We start from the raw sequence: 5,539 nt of genomic DNA on the forward strand, positions 1-5,539 counted from the left end.
CTTGGTGTGTGTGGTTATTTATATGGGATGTGACCGGGAACCATATAATGTATAGGCTTATTGGGCTACTGGGATCTTCACCTCTGCATCCAGCAGCATGTGTGTGACTTTCTATCTACGTCTGAGACTTATGGAAACGGCCAAGCAAGCAAAACTGCGGGAATGTTCACACCGGGCTTTATGGGGCTTTCTATTCTGCTAAAATCCAAAACATTGCAGCACTAAAAAAAATTGTAGCTGGTATTGGTTTTGTCACTGGTGCATTTAAAGTGAATGTCCAACTTTGAGCACAATTTTGTTAATATATCTTTAGTGATTAGCGCTCCCATTTTTCTGATACAGCGCTCTGAATTTCCTGTTATAATTAAAGGGATTGTACGGAATTAGAAAAACATGGCTGCTTTCTTCCAAAAACAGCACCACATCTGTCCACAGGTCGTGTGTGGTATTGCAGCTTATGCCCATTCACTTTAATAACACTGCACTGCAAAACAAGACACAACCCACGGACAGGTGTGATGCCTTCTCTGAAAGAAAGCAGCCAAGTTTTTCTAATCCTGGACAAACCCTTTAAATGGTAACTTTTTGGCTTACTACTGCTGCCACTAGGGGGAGCTTACTGCATACATATTATGCAAAATGTTCAGCAACATTACGCTCCCCCTAGTGGCAGCTGCAGGCAGGCAGCCACAATTTTATCTTCTCTGTATGTCTATGCTTTGGTGCTCTGTATCAGAAAGACAGAGCTCCGACCCTAATAAAAATACAGTATATTATGAAATTAAACAGCAGATTGTTTGGACCTAAAGATTACATTGGGTTAAGAAGTGGACATTCACTTTAAGGCTAAAGGCCCTTTTGCATGGACCAATGATTGGGTGAACAAGAGCTCATAACTGATAGCTTATTAGTCGGATGATCGCTGCCATGTTTACACCGTGAAGCGGATTATGATGTCATAAAATTGGTAGTATGTTGGCAGTACATCTCCCCGTGCTTTGTAAACGGGATGTGCTGCCAATAAGCGTCAAACGGTAAGGGGGCTAACAATCCCATGTAATTGGAGCATATGAGCGCCGAACAATATATTATAGTTGATCGGTGTTTGTTGCCAAGCACAAATCTGCCTGTGTAAAATCACCCTGAAGCTACACCAAGCCCTTTTAGTAGTGTTACTCATTGATTTTTAACTATCCAGGTACAGCTGCAGTCCAAAGGAATACATTTAGTTGCATGCGATCCTGTGGACTGCAGCAGTCACTCGATAGTTAAAAAAAAGCTTTTAAAATTCATGAGACAAATCTCAATGAAAGGTAAGTGATCTTTAAAATAGCCACTCGTGATCCTGCGTTGCCCATGCATATTGACCTACTGTGCTGTGTCTGCATTTGGCGTGGTAGGAAACCCTATTTTTATTATCGCTGTAATTATTTTAAAAAAAACTAAACTTAGAAATGAGAAAAAAATATATATATTTTTATCATTGGTTTCCGTAAGCTCCTGAAACAGATTCTGCAGGCAGAGCAGTGGCGGGAGTTTTCGGTCTTCCTTACGGAGCCGCCTAAGTCCCGCCCCTTTTATTTCCTGAACCTATTTCTTGTATACCTGCTATTATTAATGCCTCTGGATTGCAGTTTCGAGGAAGATGGGATAGCTTGGTAAGTGGCTTGTGTTTTTATACTATATTTGTTTTTATTATTTTGTGCATTTTCGGTTATTTTATTTGGATAGTGTTCATGGAAAATACAATGTATGCACTTTTTATATGCAGTCAGAAGGTGGTGTTTTTTTTAAAATATATTGATAGTATAGTTTCAGTGGGGCAGATTTACTATTCAAATGGAGTCAGAATTCTGGTGTACCTGCTGTATGACACATTTATTACCTGTATTAGACACACTTGCGATACACAAGGGGTGTGGCTTAGCAGGAAATGGGTGTGATCCGACGGGGGCAGTTAAAATGCGACGCGATTTTGGCCTTAAAAAAAAAAACTGGTGTCCACTAAACCAACCATGAGTTGGTATAAGGAAGAGAAAAGTGACTAGGTAGATGCGCTAAATTTTTAATACAGCGTGCACCCCTCAGTGTAAATTCAAAAGCCACTCAGAAAATGTGCCAAATTTATCAAGCTAAAACGTAGTATTAGACCATCTGCCCCATTGTGTTTTGTCCCCTACGTCGTAGTAGGAATTATGCCATAAATCGCAGCTAGCTGGGACCATTTTAGTAAAAATACAATGAGAAATGTGCTATCCGTATGACTGTGCGCACTCTGGAGCGAGCGCAGCCGGTGTCCAGAATGAAGATTTAGGCGGAATGCAGGTTTCGCTGCGTATTTCCCCAGAACTAGAGAGCGAGAATTCGCAAGCGGGATAACTTGACATACTGCGGTTTTGAAAATAGGCACCGCGGGTCAATTTACGTTCTGAAAAACACTGCAGCGTAGACCTGAGAGTCCCTGGAATCTCGTTGCCTATGCTGGTACTGTATTACAACACAGTTTTGCTGCACGTAATACGCAGTAACCCGAATAACGTTACTCACCTTAGGCCACTTTCACACGGCAGTATTCTGGTCAGAATTTTGCAACGGTATTTGAAAGCCAAAGCCTGGCGTGGTACCCACACAGAAAAAGTATAATGGAAAGATTTGTACCTTTTCCGTGTTTTTAGACCCGCTCCTGGAATTGGCTTCCAAATACTGACAAAAATTATGCCATGTGAAAGTGGCCTTAAAGGGAACCTGTCATCAGCATTTTAGCTATAAAGCCAGCAATACCTGGTGAAAGTGGGTGAAAAATCATTGTCATCTAAGCTATAAATATGTTCTAAGTAAGCTCTGTAGCTTTAGTATTCCGTTTTTCAGTGGTCCCACACCGTATGTAAATGAGCAGAAAAGAGTCAAATCTTCATCTGAAAAGAGTCAGATTTTCATTCCTCCAGCGTCTCAGAGTGGACTCCACCTCCTTCTTTTTGATTGACAGCTCCTTAGCCAGTCAGGGCCAGACAGGTGGCAATGGTGGGCGGGGTTAAGAAGCTGCATCCCAGAGGGAAAAATAATTACCATAAAAGGCGGGAAGAGTTTAAATGACGATATTTACAGACAGAGGAGGACTTCATGAGAGAAGAGAAAAGGAACGCACTCTGGACAGCTGCGGCCATTGAGGGGTCAGGCGAGTTTAACAGGTAAGATGTTGATGACAGGATCCCTTTAAGCGTACGTAATATACTATTGATTCATGGAAGATGTATATATGTGAAGAGAGATAAACATTTTGCAATGTATCTTATTGGAGAAAATGTCATGTTATACGATCCCTGTTTGCAGGTTCTCTGAAAGTTTCTGAACTTATACAGATCCCAAAAATCGAGCTGGTGTAAAATAGTAAATAGACAGGGAGGAGGGGGATGCAGCTGAAATTTCTCTCAGTCCTCAATATGTTTGAGAAGCAGCATGAAGGTAGGACAGTATTTGATTAGTCGGAGCACACCCACTCAAGAGGCATGGAGAGGAAAAAAATTACATTTACAAAAACCAGCAGAGCAGCAAAAAGTTGGGGTTTGGGGCGCAGCATCAGGGAAAACAAAGCTACAATTTTTATACACATCATGAAATTAATCTGTACAGAGTTTTGGAATATTTAGATCCCCAAAAAAAATATTCAGGTACCCTTTTAAAATGGAGAATATGAAGATAAGAACCAGTTGTCGATGAGCTACAAGGTCTGGTGGAGATGGAGAATGGACTGTAGATGACATCATACTTTGTTGGAGCCCTTGCTGCCCTTAAAGATGATTGGAGAACTTTGAGGACTAGTGAAGTACAGAATAGATTTTTATGCTATTTTTCTATTATACCTTGAAGGAGAGAGAAGTCATCGCTTCGCCCTTTTTGGTCAATGCGGCAGGATTCCCAACCAGAAATATAGTTTTGAAGTTCAAGTGCTATAGAGAAGAGGCTGTTCTATTGTGTTATTATTCACAAGGTATCTGCCAGGAATAGAAATATACTGTAATGTCGGGGTAGGGAGACAGACAAGTGAGCCCTAATCTACCCGCCACTCAGTCCCTGCCTACTTACAACGACCCGCCCTAGGCGACGGTCCCTACACTCAATAGGTGCACGACAGACAAACAGATAAGGGTACCAAGAAGCCAGGGAAATGGGGAAGTTGCCCACGGGGACACCGTGAGCAACAAGCGAAGTGAACGAGCCGAGTCAAACCAGGAGTGTACGAGGTACAAAACGCTGAGCAGGAGAGTGGTCAGAAAGCCAAGGTCAAACACAAGCAGAGGATCAGTAGTTCAGAAGCTGCAGCAGGGCCAGGAAACCAGCAGAGAAGAATCACAAGCAAAGGAGGAAGAGGAAAGGCAGGTATAAATAGACAGAGGGCGGGAGCTAGTTCCGTCTGGCCAGGCTGTGATAGGCTCTCCCACTCCTAAGCCTGCCATCCTGAGTGGTGGAAGATGGAGTCAGTCTCACAGAAGCAGGTGCAGACTGATTACCTATGGGCGTTGACGCAGAAGTTGTGTCTGGCAGATCCTTTACATATACGCTGCATTTTCTGAGAGTTGCAATGCTCTGCAGCGTTGGATATGGAGGTGGCTTAGCACTGTTGGTTGCTCTGAGGTTCTGTGAACCTGGTCCGATACACAAATAACATTGTCTGAGAAATCGCCATTACTTGTCATCCATACGATTTTGCCTTGTTCCTTTCATGTCTGCACTTGTCTTGGTAAATCTCCACCTTAAATAACCTGACAGTCGGCAGTTTTCATCCGGTGAAAGGTGAGTAATGTTTTATATATTAAAATATATATATATATTTTTATTTTACAAACTTTAACAATTTAGGTGTTCGATATGACTGAAATGGCCGTTTTCACAGTGTAGCCCTTGTCCTTCACCAGAGGATGCACCATGCTGTATACATCCCAGTTACTGTAGAAACACTTGTAAGCCATTATAGTGAAGCTAAAGTGAGCGGTTGTAAAGCAGTGGTCCCCAAACTTTTGGATCTCTGGCTGTTGCAAAACTACAACTCCCAGCATGCTGGGAGTTGTAATTCTGTAACAGATTGAGAGCCAAAGTTTGAACGAGTGTTCTAGAATATTACTAATGTAACAATATCCTTCAAAGGCTTGTATAATCAAGACAATCCCTTTCTACATTCAAGCTGGCCCAGCTGTAGCCAACCATACAGTTCTCCTGCAGCGGCCACTGCAGGAGAAGTGTAGTATTACATGACACCTATTCAAATACATTAAGCCAGAATGGAGAGTCACTAACAAAGCTTGGCTCTAGTAGACGTTGGCTGTTTAAAGTGTGGCGCTCAAAGGGGAACCCCCCCCCCCTCTAATACATCCATATGCCATAATAGGGCACATGGAAAAGGCTTGTCCTGGTGATACAACCCCTTTTAATACGGGTTGAACGTATAAAATGTCTGCTTGATGATTATATAAATAATTTAATGTTTGTTTTCAGCAAGAATTTTTTTTCTCAGTATATAAATCATTTAGTACAGAGATTCATA

Source organism: Rhinoderma darwinii, chromosome 13 (genome assembly GCF_050947455.1).
Source record: "Rhinoderma darwinii isolate aRhiDar2 chromosome 13, aRhiDar2.hap1, whole genome shotgun sequence".
Classification (NCBI taxonomy): Eukaryota; Metazoa; Chordata; class Amphibia; order Anura; family Rhinodermatidae; genus Rhinoderma; species Rhinoderma darwinii.